Genomic DNA, 20,434 nt, shown 5'->3' with positions numbered 1-20,434 from the left:
GCCATTAAGAGGCTTATTAAAAAGTGATGCTCCAATTTTACACCTATTAGCCAGCACGGTGCCCTTTAGCAGTGTGGGGGAACCTGCAAATGGAAGCCTGGGCTCCCAGCAGAACCCTAAGTGGCTGAGTTTAACTTTATGGCTCCAATTAGAGGAACACTAAAGCAGCACCGGCACTGCGGATTTATTAATGCTCATCCCATTCCCAGACCGCTGGTTGCCAATGCTAGCAGCAGGCGCAAGCGGGTGTCACGGCAATGCTCCATCCACCCCAAGGGGAGGTTTTGGGGAGCTTCTAGGAAAGGGAAAGTGTCAAACAAAAGGGTATCAGGGGGAGCAGAAGCTGAATCCATCCCCGGTGGTTGCTGCAATTTTAGTTTCCTATTTTAGGGGGATGTCACCAGCTGGTGGGCTGTTAAGGCAAAGCAGGGAAAAGTCTCTCTGGGTCCCAGTTCTTGTGTCACTTTGGATGAGCGGGGCAAGAGCAGGAGGGAGAGCAGCCACCTTCCTGCGCAATCTGGAGTTGTTTAAAAAGTCTGTTTGTTCCAGGAGGTTTATAGGCCGCCTTTGCCTAATAAAGTAATTTTTTTAGCATCTCGCATCACCCTAATTACTTGTCACGGTAATGAGAGACAGCTCTCGCGTGCTGTGCTCGCTGGCCCGGCCAGGCGCAGGCACAGCCGGCAGGACACAGCGGGATGCACAAGTCTGCGGGGAGGACAGAGATTTGGAATCTTGCAGTTCCACCCCTCAGCCCCAGCATTCGAGGCCATTTCCCTGCGCACCTGCTGTTTCCCTTTTCCCCAGCACAGCCCCCCAAAGCAATGGCCCAAACACCTCGCAAAGGGCCTCTCTTGCTCAGGTCGCGTTGCCAGCAGGACCATCCGGCAGCCCTTGGCTTTGACAGCTGCAGGGGTGGGAGTAGCATTTTGGCATCATGCTGCTGCTCCGAGACCACAAACATCCTCTCCCTGGAACAGGGGGATGTCCCCAGCCCTGAGCCACTCATGCCTGCTAAGGAGAGCCAGGGGTGAGGCAGGACAGCAGGACCAAGCAGGTCTTATTCTGGCCCCACCATCAGCACGTCATCCCCCATGCAAACATCTCATGGGCCTGCGGTCACCCCACCAGCTCCTACATGCCCCAAAGAGCAGCTGCTGCCTGCAAAGGCAGAGCAGGCAGAGAAGATCCCACCTTGCCATCTCTCCCACCTTTCCCAGGCTGCCCAGGAAGGATTTAATCCCCACAATTTTCTCACCATCCCCACTGCTGGCTCGTTATCCTGCTATTATTTCCTTGCCGTGAACAACATCTAACAGCTCTTTTTCCCCCTTCTTCATTCAGACAAACAAACCAACCAACCATTCCAGGCCTTTGCAACCAGAGAAAAATTAGTAGCAGGTGAAAGCAGATTTTAATGAGACCAAACTCTTCCTAATGTAGCCCAGGAACAGCATTTCTTTTCGCTCCCTTTCGCTGTTCTGTGGTTTGAGTGAGTAAAAATCAAATTAGCATGGGGAACACTTAAGCTTTTCCTGAGCAAAGTACAGGTCTAACAGAGAGCTTGTCCCAGGCATCTGTGTCCCCACTTGCTCCCTGTGTGGACTCCCCATCATCCACCCTCTGCCTGTCCTCCACAGGCAAATCCAGGCCCTATTTATGTGTGACACTCTGCAAAGTGGGAACTTTTCAGGCCAAAAACCAAAAAGCCTCATTCCAGTTCGACAAGAAATGTTTCATTTTATTCTTGCATTACTTAACTTTTTTTTTTAAGAAAAAAAAATAAAGCTTGAAAAAACAAGGAAGATCAACAGCAAACCCCAACATTTCGGAACAAAATGTCCCAAGTTTGGGTTCCAGAGAGGCTAATGAACTGCCTGGATGTGGTCACACATTCCCCAAGAAACACCACATCTTTGAACCAAATCAGGGTGTTTGACTCAAATTCATTAGTACCTTTTGTTCCTACCACCACTATTTTCTCTGTATTTATTTACACGAAGAAAATCCCTCCCCCTTTCCATTCCCCAGCTCTCGCATATTAGAGGAACTTTATGGGATATTTATAGCTCAGCTAAGCTTGCTAAATGCCGCCTTCTAGGAAAATAGTTCATCAAACTATTTTGACTTTTTGTTTAATCTCTCTTGCCCATCTGTTCCTGCTGCCATTGCTGGAAGCCCCAAGTCCAGACATGCACCGATAGGCACGGGTGCTCAGTTCAGTTTGGGGACACCACCTGGGTTTAGTGGGGACCAGCAAGTGTGAACCCCAGGCATGCTGCTGGCTTTGGGGACATCCCTTCAGAGTCTTTACACAGCAAAATGTCCTCAGTGCCATTGCGCAGAAAAACGCTTTTGCTGCCACTGCATACCTGCAGCTGGGCTGGGCACAACAGGGAGCTAAACCAGCCCCCAGCTAAGCCAGGGCTAGCTAAGACAAATGTCCCATCACTGGGGCTTTGGGTGGCCATGGGGCATCCCAGACGGCAATAAAGTGGCTTGCAGAGAGGTTTGCCTTGCTCTGAGGGAAATCCCAGTCACCTGGAGGGGTTCTGGCTGAAGGAGAGATGATGCACTATCTCTGCAGGAGGGGAGAGCAACTTTAAACTGGCTGCACCCATGTACCACAGGCTGGGCAATGCAGAAATGGATGCCTCAGAGCACATACATCAATGTGTATTCCTACCCAGCTGGGAAGGAATATACTGGCACAGGGCACTTTGCTGCACAGCTCCATGTTCATTGAAAGTCTCACAAACTTGACAAACTGCAGAAAAATCCTTATGCCCACAGGCTACCATAACATTTGCAAAGCAGGGAGGGGGATGACTCTGAGAATCCCACAGTGACACAAGAGGAACAGCCCAATGCAGGAAACCTTCACTTTTTTTCCACCAGAGACTGGATAATTTCAGGAAGGTGCCAGGAGTGCCAGCTTCCTGCCTGTCCCCAGGGTAGCTCCAAAGCCACATCTGTACCAGCACATCTGGCTGGTGCCCCTCAGATCAAAAGTTTTGCTCGCTACCTGTGGACACAGCCCTGAGGCATCTCCCTAATCCCCCCACATCCCCACCTACAACTGCACAGCCAAAAGCTCCTCAGCTCCTCTTTCTCCTAATATATGAGGGAAACATCTGAGATCACTGCGGTTTTATTGTCAGATTTGGCAGCCTTTTCATATTTGCTTGGATTGAGATATAAATTGAATTTGGTTTTCTCCCGCTGACTCAGTTATTTGTTATAGGAATAAGCATGTGGTAATGGATTAGACAGGGGAAGAGATTTCTCTTTCAAGCACGAGGTGGGATTTGCCATGCCCTGTCCCATGTTTTCCTGGTGTAGCATCACCAATGACTTTGCAAACTCCTTCCCCTCGCTGTCCAACCACAGCTGGAGGTGGGATTTTTTTCATGGCAAGCTTGTGCTTCTTTCCCCAGACTCTGCAATGTTTTATTGTGAAGGAAATTTGACCAACAGGGAAATAATTTTCTAAATCTGCTCCCTACCCGTATCCTTCCCCCACTCAGTCCTTGTCAGTCACTTTGCTGGGAGCAGTGCAAAGCATTTCTGGGGCTCCTCGCTGTGCCTGCAGTGATATTCCTTTATCTTCCATTTCTACAAACCAGGAGTGGTACATGATGCTCTCCACATCCCGGCCACATCCTTTCCACCTCCCTGCTCACAGCAGGGCCGCACTGCAGGGACTGTGGCTGGGGAGGAGGGCAGCACATGTGGCATTAACCCCTGGATCTGTTCACCAGCTCTGGCATTTCCACGCTTCCCATCCCAGCATTGAACCTCCATCCACCTCTGAGCTTCCTCCAGTGACCCCAGCCCACCTGGAGGAAAACAGAGCCCCCCAAATCCCCAGGCATGCTGCAGGCAGCAGAGGCCAGCTCTGGCTCCCCAGCATCCTTCCTCCATGGCACCTGCAGGGAGTTTTCATGGAAAACTCACCAAACCGTCCCTGGCACTTGACAGGGCTGCGGGTTCGCAGCATCCCTGAAGCCACAGCACACTCTGCAGGCACTCATACCACAGCACCCACCCCAGACCCAACACTGAGTCCATCCCCACAAGTGGCACTTCCCCAAGCCCCAACCAACCAATGCACCCCTGTGGATGGTGGCACTGGGTTGCAGCAGAGTCTGTGCCCACTGCCCTGCCTGGATCTAGGACCAAACATAGGCCACATCTGCAGACACTAATGGGCAAGTAAAGGCATCAAACAGAGCCCATCACATCGGCCTCCCACCTGCCCCTGCAGCTCTACCTCCCCACTGCACCCCTGTTTGCAAACCATGGAGCTTTCGCTGCCTACAGCTCCTCCACAGGGCTTTGCCCCTTCCAATGCTTGTCCCAGCTGCAGGGCTCCAGTACAGCCCAGCAATGGCTCCACTAATTGTATCAGCATAAAAATGGTTTATAGCACTGCTGCTGCTCTGTGTCAGCTTTTCTACATCACTCTGTGCATGGTCACCATCCCTTACATGGTCATCAGCCCCTCTCCCAACCCTCCACTGAGGCTAGACGTGCTGGGAGATCCTTCCAGCAGCAAACAGCATTAAAAGAAAGTTTGCAAAGGGATGTCTGGCAGGGATGGGGCAGGCAGGAGGCACCACAAGCAGCTTCCATCAAGGAAACCTCCTCATCAGCTGGGGAGCACATCACCCCCTTCACATCCCTGGTGCTGGGGGGTACTAAGAGCACATCCTGCAGGAGGTCACACGTAGGAGAAAAAACAAGCAAACAATACACCAACCATAAAACCCCCAACACAAAAGCTCTAAGAAAAAAATAAAGGAGATACACACCTCTATCAAGATGAGAAAAAAAAACAGAATAGGAACAACCCATAATTCTCAGTGATCCTTATGAGTCCCTTCCAATTCAAGACATTCTACAAACCCACTTCCAAACCAGCTGCTTTCACCCAGGGCTTTTTATACCCTTCCCAGCTCCCCCAGGACATGCCCAGTACATACTCCCAGTCCTTTAGGGCAAACGCACCTCCATTTAACAAGCCCATATCGAGCTGGATATGGAGCAGCTGACCCCCACACCAGACCTAAAAAACACTCACATCAGTGGTTTCACCTGAAGAAACCATCTGGCCTCAGCTCTTGGGCATCTCCCTGTCTCAGTCCCACACTCCCTGGTGCAGGGAAGGAGGCCAGAGCTTGCCAGAAAGCAGCAGTGCTTCTGAGCAGAGCCCTTGCAAAATCCCCATCCTTTCCCGCACGATGCGCAGCAGAAGCAGCTGCAGTGTTCCCACCTTGGAGGAAAGGAGCCACGAGGCAGATGGAGTCTCTCAGCAATGAAGTGCTGTGGTGCAGGCTGCCAGGAGCTGGCCGCGATGCTCCTAAAAAGCATCCGGCAAACCTCAATAATGTGAATCTGCTGCCAAAGCCCCACGCAGTGGCAAAGCCCTTGGCTGTGGTTCCTACTGGGGAACCCATCTGATGGGGGGTGTCCCAAAGCTGGACTATTCCCATTGATGGCCGCTGTGGGATGTCCCTTAAACTTGGAGTAGGCTTCTCCCCAAAACATGCAGGTCATCCCTGTAGACAATGAGGATGATAACTCTCAGGAGAAGGGTGCTGGGGAAATCTGGCTCCAGCAAGTCCACACGCAGCCAAGGGGGATGTGTGGGACGCCAGCTTGCTGCCTGCAGGGCTGGAGCCTCTGGAGATGCACGCATGGGGGCCAAAACGTGCTGCTCAGTCTGCACTTGCTGTCAGGGGTGGTGGGGTCCCCTGGGCTGCTGCATCCTCCCTGCTGGGGATACACATCGCGTGGGGAGGGCGAGCTCAGCATCCCTCCCGGGGGTACCCCCGATCGCAGTCTGCATCCCCCAGAGTCTGGCATCTTCAGGGCACCGTGCCCAAAGTTGGTCCCAGATGTGAAAAACTGAACAGCTAATGCAGCACTTTTTGGTCCCTTAGGGACTTTGTTGCTAAAGCTGCCAGGCAGCAGCAGGGCCGCTCGGCTGGCCCTGTCCACCACTCATGTCTCAGCTGGGCTGAGCTGCCGTTCGGGCACGTGTGCCTCTCACAGGTATTTAAAAATAGAAATAATAACAATCTTCTTCCCTCTTTCCTGCCTGGTTAGAGAAATAGCTTAATTAGTTAATAAGGGGTTTAATTTGTTGTGTAGCTGTGTGAAGACTTGCAGAGGGTGAGCTGAGTCAATAAGTCAAAGCAATAAGACTTAGAGTAGGCTGGGGAGGGAAGGGTTTCCCCACCATGACCAGCCACATCCCGTGGGGACACTTGGTTCTGCCTCCAGCCTCAGCAAGGATTCCCAGGCCAGGCCTGAGGAGCTTCTCTTGGTGGTGAAATGATTGTGTCCCAGCAGAAAAGGTGGGGCAAACCAACGTTTTGTGTTTCACCAAACAATTTCTACCTACTTGAGCAGGGCAGGTAGGTCTCGAGCAAGATGTCCTGGTCCCAGCCATGGGGTCTCCTCTTTCCTTTCACCTTCCCCACACTGGGATGTGGTGTTCTCAATAGCCCCCCAGCACTGGGGAAAGGCAGGGAGGTGACCAGAGGATGCCTCTTTATTCCCACACACTCAAACCAGGCGGCGATGAAGGTGCTGATTCCTTATTTTCCGTATTTCAAAGGCTTTATCTCCAAGTGCACTGGGCTCGTACACCCAGGGAGACCTCCTGCACCCCTGTCCCAGCTGTAGCAGCAGGACCTGGTCTCGCAACACCCAGTCCCTTTAGCCAGCTTGGCCAGTGAGCAACTGGCCAGGGCACACACTGTCTCAGCAAATTCCTACATGATCCAGAACAACCCGGCAATTAGCATTTATTGATAGCAACATTTAAAGAGGCATAAAATGGCTCTTTCCATGGAGTCACTGTCATGCCACAGGAAAGGCTTCAGTGCTCTTCATCCGAGAGCAGGGCAGGGGACAAGCACCCTGAGCCAGCATCCAGGACACTCAACAGATGCTCTCAGAGGTGTCCTTTCCCCCTGGTTTCTGCTAAACCTTGTTAAGGGTGAGCTCTTAGACAGAGGTGAGTAAGGTGGAAGAGAAAGACTGAGACCTGATCTAGCCTTTGGCACAGGCTGTTTCAGCTGGGCTGCTGATGGAGCTGGAGGGGCTGTTGGGGTCCACCAAGAACCACACTGGGAGATGCTGGAGGAGCCAAAGGCTTCTCCTCTGCAAGCCAAGGCAAAGACACAGCAAACTTGTCTGTCTTCCCACACGGCAGGTCTCCGTGTCCATTTGGGTGTCATTATAGGTAATTCCCTGCTTGATGTCTCGTCAGAGGTGGGGGAGGGAGGCACCATTTCAAGAAAAGACAAAAGGGCTCTTTCTTCATCAGCATTAACCTCAGGCAGCTCTCGAGAAAAATTCTGGGCAATTAGCAGAGCATAAGAAGATTTATAATTGAAATCTAGTTTGTAGCACTACAGGCAGCTCCCTCGAAAGACATTTCTCAGAGACCAAAAAAAAAAAAAAAAGGAGAGAAGAATAGAGAGAGACAGAGGGGGAGAGGGAACTAGTTAAAGAGTTTTAAAATCTCGCTGAAAACTCCATTTAGTTTAACATTGTGTGATAGCTTTCATAATTCAGAACAAAGTGCAAAGCTCTTTAATGAGGCCATTAATGACCCTTTAATTTACTCCACCAGGGCTGAATTCATAAAATATTTATGTTCCATTTACAGAGGATTTTCCTGAGACTCTTCGGGGCAAGTCACCATCACAGAGCAGGTGGGATGAAACAGAGGGCTCTTTTCTTCTGTTCACTCTCTTCTTCACTCTGGTGCTGATGCTCCACATCTGTCGTTTAATTCTCCTGGAGAAGCTGCAGGGACCCTGGAGGGAGAAGAGCCATTTTTGACCCTTCTGCACGGTAAACAGATGCAGAGCACACTCTTACATTTATGCCCTAGGAACAATGAAACTCTTTTTAAGATCTATTTGGGACACTGACAGCCAGCCTTAAAAAACTCTTTTTTTTTTTTTTTTTTTTTTCAATCCTCACAGCCCAGCTCTAGTTCATTACTTGCTTGCCTAGTGAGAGAGCTCTTTATTCCAATATCAGATTTGCTCTTGGGGCAGAGTTGTTGATTTTGGAGCATGTGTCCCACCAGATGTCCAGGCTGGTCTCCCCTGCTTTGGGCGGTGATGGAGGAAAGGATGGAGAAGGCTCAGAGGATGCAGGTACATATGCTGGTGCTGAGGTGGTAGCTGAGATTGTCTCTTGGCATCTCACTATCTCTTGTTCCTGCAGTGGTGGGAAGCTCAGACCTGTCGAGGCACATGGGGAGCAGCACCCTGCAGTGAGATGAGGGCTGGTTCATCGCCCCCATTCAGCATTCTGTGAAGGTCACACCTGAGCTGCAGGTGATGGTCCAGTCTGGTTGTCCCTTGACCCAAACTGAGCTATTTGTCTCCCAAGGGTTTTTCCTCTGATACAGATCACAAACAGGGAGAGACACCCAGGAATGTGTAATACCTTGTATTGGCTGAACCATCATTAAAAACAAACAAACAAACAACAAACAAACAAAAAACCTCTTCCTAGTTTATTCGTAGAATCATGGAATAGTTTGGGTTGGAAGGGACCTTCAAAGCTCATCTAGTCCAACCCCCCTGCAATGAGCAAGGACACCTTTAACAAAATCAGGTTGCTCAGAGTCCTGTCCAGCCTGATCTGGGATGTCTCCAGGGATGGGGCATCTACCACCTCTCTGGGCAACCTGGGCCAGTGTTTCAACAGCCTCATAAAAAATTTCTTCCTTACATCTAGCCTGAAAGACCAAAGACTTAACTCTTGTTTCTTCAGAAAATGCCAGTTTCTAAGCATCTTCAGAGAAAGAGAGCCATTAATCATTGCAAATGGGCTCACAGCATCTTAAGTTTGCTTTTACCAGCCTTCTCATCTGCTTTCTCAGCTTCAGGACTGTTTAAGCACTTCTGGTCTGCTTGTATCCCTCTAAGGAGGGTTTCTTCCACCAACAGACACAATATTCATGGCAAATTCAGGAGGACAGAGGCAACAGCCCACAAGAATCAGTCCCCCAAAAGCCTCTGCAGAGGCAGGGAAGAAGCTCTCGGGCTATCGGCAGAGGAGGAGAGCATGTCACCAGTCAATGTTTCCAATATCTATAAATGACAGAAACAGTCCATGCCAAAGGTCTGCAGAGTTGGGTCTCCCTGCAGCATGTGTCTGGTAAGGAGCCTCAGAAAGAGTTTTATTTTCCACACCACTTGCCCTCTCCCCTTCAAATTCAGGTTGGGTTGTCATTCTTATTTCCTTCTTCACCCCTGATTTTGCTGACGCAGGTTAGAAACCTGGTGGACCATCGAGGTACTGACACTGCTTGCGTCTGTACAGTTTGTGAGTCATCCTCCCCATTTCACAGCTAACAGGACTGCTGACGCTGATGCCCTCAGAAAGGACACATCAGAGGAGCATCAAAACATTCAAAACCATGTCAGTGCTCAGCAGCAGAGGGCAATGTGCACACTGGTTTGTTATTGTAGGGTCTCTTGTGTGCAGTAGGTTCTGCACACGGAGTTTGTGGCTGTAGGGTCATTTTTTACTTGAGGGGAAGGAACCAGAAAGGAAGATTGCTTGACCTACCAGGTTCATTCATGCAGAACTGCTTTGCAGCATAGGGTCAACTTCGTCAGAACACTTACATCACAAAAAGAAACTGCAGCCAAAAGAAATTTTAAACATGGACAAGGAAAAAATAACACAAACCCCACAGATACACACTCCAATGGAGAGAAAAAAACAGACACCGTTTTTCAAATATTTCAAGTGATTTTGGAATCCAACACTCAAAAGTGATCTAAGCGTTAAAAGCACCAGCACCCTGACAGAATAAATAGGGTAATTGGTCCCAGTTCAAGCCCAAAGTGTTCAGTGTCAGCAACACAAGTGGTGTTGCAGGAGATCATTGAATGAGCGGTGGGGAGGGAACCTGCAGCAAGAGGACAAGGCAAAATGGAAGCGGCTGCCCGAGGAACCAGCACAGCCTGCAGCAGGAAGGCTGCCTGCTCTGCCTGCCGTACAGGGATGCTCTGCATCCCAGCGCAGGGGTGGGATGCACCTTGCTGGATACATCTGGCCTTTGAGGACCACAGAGGCAGAAGATGACAAATTCCCTTGCTGAAATCACCCTCAAAGGAAGAGGCAGAAGATATGAGAGCAGCAACACTAAGGGGACCCCATGGACGGAGCTGGCTGTCCCTGGGGCTGGGGTCATTCCTGGGACGCTGTCTTGTACAGTGATGGTTGATTGACAGAGAGAAGGGAAAGGAGCCAGGTCTGAGCAGCACAGGGACCTCCCGCTGTCACACAGAGCTGCCTGCGGACCAGGATGCTCCGGGGGTTCTCACTACCTTTGGCTCCAACTGCAAACAGCTCTGGGCAGCTCCAAGAACAAGTTGCCTTCGCTCAGTTGTCATTTAATTTCCAGAAACATCAGTGCAGAGGTCCCATCCAAACTGGACCCTGGATTGTTTACTAAGTACAGGCTGCTATTTAGTTAGAAACACACGGGCTCTTATTACATTTCCCTGGGAAAATTTTTTTTAAAAAAGGTTTAAATTAAAGGGGAAAATATTTGGTAAAAATCAAAACTTGTGCTCACACACATAGAGGCTCTGATGTTTCACAACCACTCAATTCCCTGCTCCTCTATCCTGTTTCCCTGCTCAGGACATCTCTACAGACCATCTCCAGCGAAGCCTGCACCTGAGCGCTTCGCTTTGCTTAGGGTACCCATGCTGAGTCAAGGTCAAGACTTGCAGCCTGTGAAGCACAGGCAGGCTCTGGAAGCTGCCGAATTCTACACCGATTTCTTAAAGTTCCCAGGTAGCTCATGCACCTCCAGGACTCCAAGAGCCAAGACCTCGCAGCTACTGCCCTTGAGGGCATGCAGCCAACAGCCACATCACCTTTATGAGGATCTTTTTGTACTTCAGCCTAGACTAGAAATACACAGTTTTGGCCACAGTGAAAGACCCCTGCACATACATCCACGAGTGACTCAAGGTCCTCTGAGCAGTCCAAGATCTCTCTCTGCTACTATAATTCAGTGCACAGACAACTGAGGATCCTCATGCACCCACTTTCCTTCTCCTGCATTAAAACCCCCAAGAGAGGGCAGCTGAAACAGTTAAAGCCTCACTTCAGTCACTTCAATGGGTGATCAAAATCCTCCAGGAGATAAGCCAGTGCTCAAAAGGTGTGCGTCCTACTGGTGGTGTTGATGCTGCTAGAAAAATCGAAATTTCATAGCCAAAACATAAGCTACAAACAGGAGAGGCTCAGAAGGCCAGAGGGAAAGCCCTGTTTTCCTTAGTACAGCCACTGCTTATAATCAAAACTATCTGATACACTGATGTCATGCTAGTAATGGTATAACTCCATATCAGCCTAATGGTACAATGGGTTTACAAAAGGAGCAGTATATGCAAAAATAAGCATTCATGCTTGCTAATCCCTCATAAGCCCGTAATCCTGATTCTTTCTTTTCCAAATAATAAGTGCTGATCTATTAAGATCCTATCACTAGCTGCATGCTAAATTCCCCTCTTCATGCCTGAAACCTGCTGCGTTACCCTACACATTGTGGGGCTGTGGGAGACACCATTCCTGGCAGCCCCCTGTGATGATGACTGTGATGGTTTGTGCTTGAAAACCCCACCCTGGGGGTTTGTCCCTCACCTGTACCAGAGGAAGAACATGGAAGCAGCCACTGATTCACTACCAGTTCCTTTCTGGAGAGTCTGAGGATGCCTTCTAGAGGGCATTTCTGCATCAAAATGAAACGTGTTTACCCACAGGCATGCACACAAGCAAGGGGATACAGGGGACACAGAGTTTTTCACCCCATTTCTTGCTGGCTGTGTCCCAGCGCTGCCAAATCCCAACCTCCACCAGCATCCCCAGCCACAGACAGCTACTTCCAGGGAGTCTTGGTATCAAACACCATTTTATAACCATTTCCCAGCCACCGCATACATACAACCTGGAAATCACCCTTCCAGGAGTGACAAAGTAATAGTCACTAATTACACAATTAATTTATTCTTTGGCACTAATAAAAAAAAATGAATTTGTGTTACAAAGGAAAAGAGAAAAAAATCTAAGGATTTGTTTAATTAAAACTACATTGTATTGAAAACCTAAGTAATTATGATGATACGGACAATGCCACGATTGTATGATTAGTAATTCACTACCTACAGAAATGACATTTTCCTGTCTTTAAAACTATGTGGGGTTTTTTTTGTTGTGGTTTTTTTTTTTTTTTAAATCTTGCATGTAACTATCTTCAGGGCACACAAATCATGGGAGAGAATTGCAGCGTGGTGCATCAGCTGCCAACCTGGCTCTATGTGCAATTCCTTACCTGCGGGCCGAGGTGCCGCATCCTCACCTCTTGCATCCTGATCCTCACTGAGAAGCAACCACAGACCTCTCTCCCCAGCCTCTCTCTGCCCGTAACAGCCGCTCTCTGCACTGAGAGCCAAGCAAAAGCAGCAGTGGTGCAAATTGTGACTCCAGCCACGAAAAGCTGCTGGGACAGAGCTGACAGGCAGAACAGCTACAGCTTCTGTAGAGGGAGTCGAGGAACAGACTGTTAGACCAGTGCTATATATATATTATGCTTATATGTTCCGATGTTAATCAATGTTATATATACACTTTAAGTATTCATGTATTCATAGCTATAAAGGCCTTTTCTCTGCTTGAGCTAAATTGTGTAACTGTGACCTATTGTCCCAGAAGGCTTTTTATTCATGTTAAATGAGTACTGATATTACAGTGCTCCTTGGTAGTAGGTACAGACGCATTCTGGAGGAGACAGGAGAAGATGGATAGTCCTATCAAGGCTCAGCAAAGAAACCAAAAACATGAGAGCCAAGCAGCTCTGCAGCACTGCTGGCTTCACATCCGAAAAATCAGCTCTGGGGTTGGCCGACTCCCAGGAGAAGGACAGGGTGTCACCCACCCTTGCCCCCCCCCCAGCAAGATGCTAACTGTACCCACGGAGTGGGGACATGAGCACCCAGCAGCGCACCCCTTGCACACTCACATGTCCTCAATTCTGGTGGCTCCAGCTTCCCATGGTGGTCGCCGACAGCAATGCTTCACAAGTGCTCCATGTCCGATGTCCTCTTCTGCCCTGCCCTGCTCCTTGGGGACATGTGCCTGCTCGTGTTGCCCCCTGCAAACTGAGCAATTTGCCACTGGCTCCCCAGTACCCACAGGAGCCTCCAGCCCTGTCACAGAGCCCAGAGGCACCCTGGCAGCTCCCAATTAATATTCAAGGGGAAGTACAACCTCCTTGGAAAAAGCTCTGCATCAGCATCCTGCAAGGAGCTCTTGCGCCCTCTCCCCTCCCTGCCCAGCCAGGAGATCACTGCAAATCATGTTAGTGAGATTGGCAGGTTCCCTGCTCAGATCTTCACCTTTATCTGAAGCCTGGGGACCCCTCTGGCTGCTGGATTTGAGTGTCATGGCCACACAGACACAAGCAGGGAGATGCTCCCAGCACATCTGCTTATTCCCAGTGCACACCAAGGAGAGCCCCTAGCTCCTCAGAGATGTGTTACCTCCTCACTGTCTTGGGAAGAAGTCAGGAGAAAGCTGACCTGGGTGCTGGTGCCAGAACACATGCTGGTGTCCCCTTGTCGGCTCTGACACTCCAGTCATTCCAACACAGTCAGGGTGGAAGCAGCTGTGAGCTGGATGCTGGCTGTTACGCTGGTGCCAGATGGTGGATGAGATTAAAAGAATTTGATTTTCAAATAATCCATAAACCTGGCTGAGCTAATGTCATTTCATATGCATTATCTTGTAATCCCAGGGAAGAGAACGTTTCAGAGCAAAGAGCCTTATGCTCCCTCCCTGCAAAGACTCTAACAAGCTATAGATAATCCCCTTTTTGTTGGAAGGTGCTTACAGGGGACCTACAACACCAGAGCATGGCATGGGGGCTGCGGCTCTGCAATGATGGCTGGAGGACAATCAGGCCCCCAGCACTGCAGGGACTGTCTTGCCCTTAGTTTTGTAGCAGGGAGCAGCACATAGCAGATCCCAAGGACACCTTGAACTCAGACCCCTGGCTGATAAGGGAGGATAAAGGAGCAATTTTGCCACTCCTGTCCTCTAACAGTGCATGGGAGCCCATGCTGCATCACTGGGGTAGCGGAGAGAGAGACAGCCCTCTTCTTGTTAAACCCACTTTTGGGGATAAACCCCCAAAGCCCAACCCAAGTAAATCAAGGGCTGGCTGTGCCACTCCAGGAAGAGGATCAGGCCCTCCTTGGTGACTGAACTTCACAGCTGGGGGCTGGTGACTGCACTCCTTCTCACAAGGTGAGGGACAGCACGCAGCCAAAACCTGGACACTGCTGGCAACACCTTCACTGCCCTCTCCCAATGCAACTGCTGCGCAACCAGGCCATAAAAAAGTCATCCTCAGGGATTTATCTTCATCCTCAGGGACTTCTCATCTTCTCCTTGCCTGTGTCAAACACCTGTAACCCCTTTTTTGCCTCTATCCCTGCCCCACAGGGATGCACTCCTCCTGCATCTCCATCATCCCTCACCTCTGCACAGCACCCTGGGCTGCTCTTAGCACCCACCCTCCATCCCTTGGTGCTGCCTGCCTGCTCCCTGACCCTTTTCTTTGCCCTGCAGCCTCCTTTGAGGCTTTGGTTACTTGTCAAGCCGCCATGGAGCAAAGACGACCCTGTGCCAGTCGCTGGGACCCTTCCAGGCACCAAGCTGGGGCATAATTTTTAAAAATTGGTGATATTTAGCCCGTGTTCCAGGTTTCCACACTGGAGCGTGTGAGAGTAGAAGCAGCAGGTGATTTTAAGGGGAAAGGGAAGGAAAGCTCCACGGATGGGATTTCCCGGTCACTGCCTGCCATCTAGTGCCTGGCACTGAGCTCTGTCACAGACAGCAAGTGACATCTGCCTCTTTACTCGGGGGAATTTAGCTCTTAAATTAGAGCCAGCGACACTTACTCATCGGGGTCCCAGCGCTGGGGAGTTCCCCACTGTCCTCTTCGCTCTTGGCCACAGCCAGGGAGAGGGTTTTGGAGTCAAACAGCTGAAATCCAGGTGGGACCTGCCAGGGAAAACAGCCCAGGAGGGAGGGGAGGTGATGTGTGCCCACCTGGGTTGCAAATGTGATGCCCAGCTACAACAAGCTGACTAAATACAACACATCTCGCTTCACCGCCTGCTGTTACCTTCAAGGTCATGTCATCGTCATCAGCAGCTCCGATCAAAGTGGTGCATACAGGCATTGTGTGAAGAATGCCACAAACAGGCTGAAAATAGGGAGAAAAATGCAAGAGAAAGGGGCAAACACTGAGGTTTGTCAGGTGTGCAGGAGACTGAAAACGTACAGAAAAACAGGAAACAAAGGAAAACAATCAAGAGACATCGACTTTGTGACTCAGATATTCCAGCACTTGGAGACACTGCTAGAGTTTCCCACCCAGTTCAATCCATGGGCAACCATTTCAGCAGGAACACAATCTCTACAAGCCACTGGAAACCTTTGGGTCAGAACCAACAGCAAGTGATTTGGAAGGTTTTGCAGGTCTTTAGGTGACTGGGGGGGCTGATGCTGTCCCTCCCCTCCCTTCAGTAGGGGTATATCTGTGCTTACTTTTGGGCTGCTCATCTGGCAGCTTCTTTTCCTGAAACGGCTCTGATACCTACCTACATACAAAGGCAGGAGAGGGCACTCAAGACAGCTACAGCTCACCACAACCCTGTTTCCAGGCAGAGAAAATTAAGGGATATAAAATCTGGAAGTTTTGGGATAGGGCAACATCTGTCCTGCTCGCTGCCTCCAACCCTGATCATTTGGAAAAGGCAGGCAGGGCAGGGCAGCAGCTCACAAACATGCAGAACCAGATTTACTGATTAGCACAGGGCTCCAATTTCCTCCAGTGCTTCCAGAAAAAGCAATAGGCGACATTAACAAAAGGATTACTCAGAATTCAAAAGCAAATGGGATTTATGACCCATCATATTAACCGGGGACTGGGGAAAGCTCTACAGAGAGAGTACACTGTCGGCAGGTCACCAAACTAATTATTAAGAGCTCACAGATCACGAAGCTAGATATATACACCCATCAAGATAAATTTCTATTTGCCGGCAGAAGCAGGACACTGGCTGAGCCACCCTCCCAACTCAGTGTGCATTTTCTATGTGCCCATTACACCTGGATTATATCCAGTTACTTTCCCCAATAACTCACTTCCCCCACAGGTTTAATGCCTGTGGAATAACATTTGGGAGGGTAAAACCTGAAAGAAGAAATGTAATGGGCATAATTACTTTGATAGATGGGAGAGAGCAGAAAGCAGGCACGCAGCAGGTGGTGGGAGCAGGCAGGCAGCTCACACACTCACCCCTGACACTGTTCACTGTCCTCCCAGCACCAGCGCTGGCCCCTGCCCTGAGGTCCCCATGTCCCCAGGTTCCCTCTGCCCAGATGCTTGAGAGGCAGAGCAGCCCTTAGACACAAGATAATCTGCCGCCAACATCAGTTCTCACCTTAATCTCCAGCAGAGATCAGTTTAAGCTGCAAATTGTTAGCTATAAAATCTTTACGTAAATTTTTTCCTCGGTTGTGAGATGGGATGTTCATGGTAGCACCCTGCCCTGCTTCTGGAGTAAGCGAATCCTAAAGCCTTGTAGATGCTGCATAAAGGCTTTGTTGCCTTGCTTGAGTTTCAAAGAAGCTTCAGTTTAATGTTGCTGAATAATCCTTTATATTTTGATTGAGAAATGCCCCTGGGTCTCTGAGCATTGTCTGTGAAGTCCTGCCAAAGAATTTTATACCCCTCAAAATCTGTTAGGGAAAAACAGCCTCGACAGCAAAGCTGTAACTGAACTACCTGAAGGGGCTTCCTGCTGTCAGCATTTTGTACTCACCTCACAAACTCCTGGCTTTGCTTTTTTGAGGGCTTGGTGTTAAGGACAGGGTATCATCAACAAAGCTTCTGGAGCAATTTTACTCTGAGTTCAAGTTTCCCAGTAGCCTCCTCTCCTCTTATATTCATTCTTACCTTTGCAGAGATTCACCCAAGCACTGCCTTCTGCCTGCTCCACTCTGCATCCTTCCAGTGTGCTGGTTGTGTCAAAACACAGGCATGATTTCACAAGAAAAGGGAGGAAAAAGGTGTCCTCAAACCAGAAGGATGAGACCTAATCTACTCATATCACTGGTGATCCCAACCAGATTTTCCACACCATTTTCTGCTGAGTGTCCGGGCTGCCACAAGCAGATCTCCCCACGCTGCTTGTCCCACAGGCTGCTGGGCACAGCGGGAACAGGCAGCACTCACAGATACCCCAGGCGCTGCCAGAGAAACTCCCTCCAAAGATACAGATCCCTTCCAACACAAGCATGGGGGCTTGAACAGAACAAAAGCAACATGACTGATGCTGCTGGAGATACCTTATCCTCCAGGACAGGTTGTGAGCCCACAAGCTGCCCCAGCTGGGACTGACCAGCTCCCACCCTTCCCGAGCCAGCCCACCCCATGCCTGGGCCAGGAGGGATGCCACAGGCTGCTCCCTGCACCTGAGCAGCTCTCCCTGCTCTAACAAGCTCACATCTGTGTTTGGGACCAACAGCATTGCTCATCTATAGGTTCTCAGAGAGCAGGGCCCATGGCTTCAACTGCCTCTCCTGACTCTGCAGGTATTTATCTTCCAAATGTTGAAGCCTTTGGTTGCTCAGAGCCAGCCACGAGGAGCAGCAAACAGCAGCTTCTTGTTATGTGAAAAAGCATGCAGTTCTGAACAGTCTGCAGTGTATCGCAAAACATATGAGCAGGGCTCTGCTGAGAAAGAACCAATCCCCAACACTCCCACAGACAGGGAACGATATTGGGGAGGAAGGTATTTTTGTGGGGGAAGTAGAGGAAAACTGTATCGGTGAAGGTAAAAAGTGGTTTTATTAGGACTTTTTACCTCTCCTTCGCTGGATGGGAGTGCTAGCATCAATTTGTCACAAGGAAAACCATCTCTCTATTCTAACACGGTGGCTTAAGCAATGGCTTAGATGCTGGCGTTTTAGACTGCAACTGATCCTTCCATTTGTTTTTGCTCCTGGAGGCTTTCATTATAGCAACAGCTGCTGGACTGCATCGTGCCAGGAAAAGGTCATCCCGATTTGCGTCCTTCCTCCTTGGAGGGGGGAAGGATCTGGCTTTTGGGTATCACCCTCATGAATGGAAGTGTCCTGTGCTGAAAACGGCTTTGAGGAGCAGTCTCCGCAGTCTGACTGCTCTCCAGCCCCAAGGTAACGCTCGGACACTGGCCCTGGCAGCCACAGCACTGATCTTACATCAGACTTTAGATGAGCCCCATGTTGCTGCTCTCAAAGCCAGAAGTCATAGGTCCTTTCCAAAACACCCCTCTCCAGTGCATGCTTCCCAGCAGAGCTCTTCGATTGACCTGACCATGCCTTGCACTGAAGAGCCACAGCAAACTCGGTGCCTTCTCAAGTATTTGCTGCAGCTCCAGGTTCTAGTAGAGAGATCTTGTGTGAGGAGACCTTTGCCAAAGCGAGAAAAACCCTCCAGGCCTTGGGTGCAAACAACCTCCAAACTCCCTCAACATCCAGGCAAACAATCACGCAGTTCTCCATCACGTTTGCAGGAGGAGTTTTTGGTTTCATGCTCAACACCAGTGAAATGCTCCCCCTGCTCTTTGTGCTGGACCACAGGAGGGACAGCACAGCTGCAGCAGCTCTCCCAGCCATGACTCCACAGGTTTCGTCTGTTCCAGGAGAAAAGCTCTCTCAGAAAAGGTTTAAGGCTTTGTGCTACCCTTTCAATAGTTACCGGCCAAATATATTCCACCAACCTGCCTGATCAGACTTCTGCAACTCTGCAAGGAGTACGGGTACAGGTTTGCACTGAGTGGAAAGAGCTTGCAGCCACCAAGTTCTCAAAAGGCAATAACAGCCTTTGTGATCTACTGCAGGACCTCTAGGAGCAGAGAGATGAAAAGATACAAACCATCCTCTCTGCTGCACGATATCCTTCTGCCTTCCCTCTCACTGAGGCTGGAGAGGCAGGGAACAGGCCACACAGAAGAAATGAGCAAAAGCACCCAAGTTGCAGGATCTGGGATTGTTTACAGCAACTGGTTGAGGGTTTTTACATAAAATAAACTGCTGAGGGAAAAAAAAAAAAAAAAAAGAGCTTTTCCTATGCTATGAGCAGGAATTTGTGGCCTAGGTGATGAGAAAACAACAATTTCAGCTTCCAGAAAAGACCAAGCTTCTCACATACCTGCTACTTAATAAGAACAAAGGCCTGAGCCTAAGGAAGAGAATTTAAAAAAAAAAAAGAGGCTGTTGATTCTGACCTTTCCATTGCTGCAGGGAGCTACACCTCTCTCAGCACAGGCAATGCCCAAACACTCATACCTTGAACAAGCCACAGAATAGGAACTGCTTGGGTCTGAAGATCAGCAAGATTTCAGTACAGCCTTTTTTTCCCTCCTTTGTGCTCCTGGTTTTGAGAACAAATAAGCACCAATTAAATAGCATTTTACATGCTTTGGAAATTTTTTTCCAGCAACATACAACATATCTTTGGTATGGAAAATGCAGTAAAGACCTTGGCACAGGGCATGCCCTAAACCTGTGCTGAGCTGAGCCTAAGCAGTTAGTGGGGCACAGCCTGAGGGGAGGAACTCACCTCTCCCCTCTGCAGGAGCTTTCAGTGCTGGAGAAGGCAACAGTCTCCCCTTCAGCAGCGCTGACCTCAGACAGCAGCCAAAAAACATGCATTTTTCAGGCATGTATTCTGTTCCACATTAATTTCCTCTTTGCCAGCGCGCTCTGTTGCAGACACAGCCTCCTTGGCAGGCCTGCAAAGGCGCTGCAAGAAACTAGGTTTTGTTTTGTTGGTAATTTATGGCAAGCCTGCAGCTCCCAAACTGCCCAGCGTTAGAAAATAGAAGGCTGCTGTGCTACCCCTCCACCCCAATGGCTTGTGGAGTGATTAAGGATTGCTTTAATTTGAGGCCTGCAGCTCAACAACTCCCAAAGGATTGATAAAATAGATACAGCAATCTCCAGTTCCACCTCTGGAGGCCGAAATCTCTCAATGATTAACGACAGCTATTTCCTCCCTCTCTCCCTGCCACTGAAGAGGCCGATTCTCTGCAAGGTCCAGCCAGCACTGGCCCCACACTCTATCAAACAGCAACATTTACAACCAGAAAAAAAAACCTCCAAGAAACATGACTGGCCCCAGAGTGATGAGAGAAGTCCAGAATAGATCTTCCAATAAAGAAATTCGGGTAATAGGGTCAGGCTACCTGCAGCAGAACCAGCTGCACTGGGACCCTAATGCACTGGGAATGGGAGCCCAGGACTACCCAAATACACC

This window comes from Caloenas nicobarica, chromosome 10 (genome assembly GCF_036013445.1).
Source record: "Caloenas nicobarica isolate bCalNic1 chromosome 10, bCalNic1.hap1, whole genome shotgun sequence".
NCBI lineage: Eukaryota > Metazoa > Chordata > Aves > Columbiformes > Columbidae > Caloenas > Caloenas nicobarica.
The sequence above is the reverse complement of the archived record's forward strand: the minus strand, read 5'-3'. Positions refer to the sequence as shown.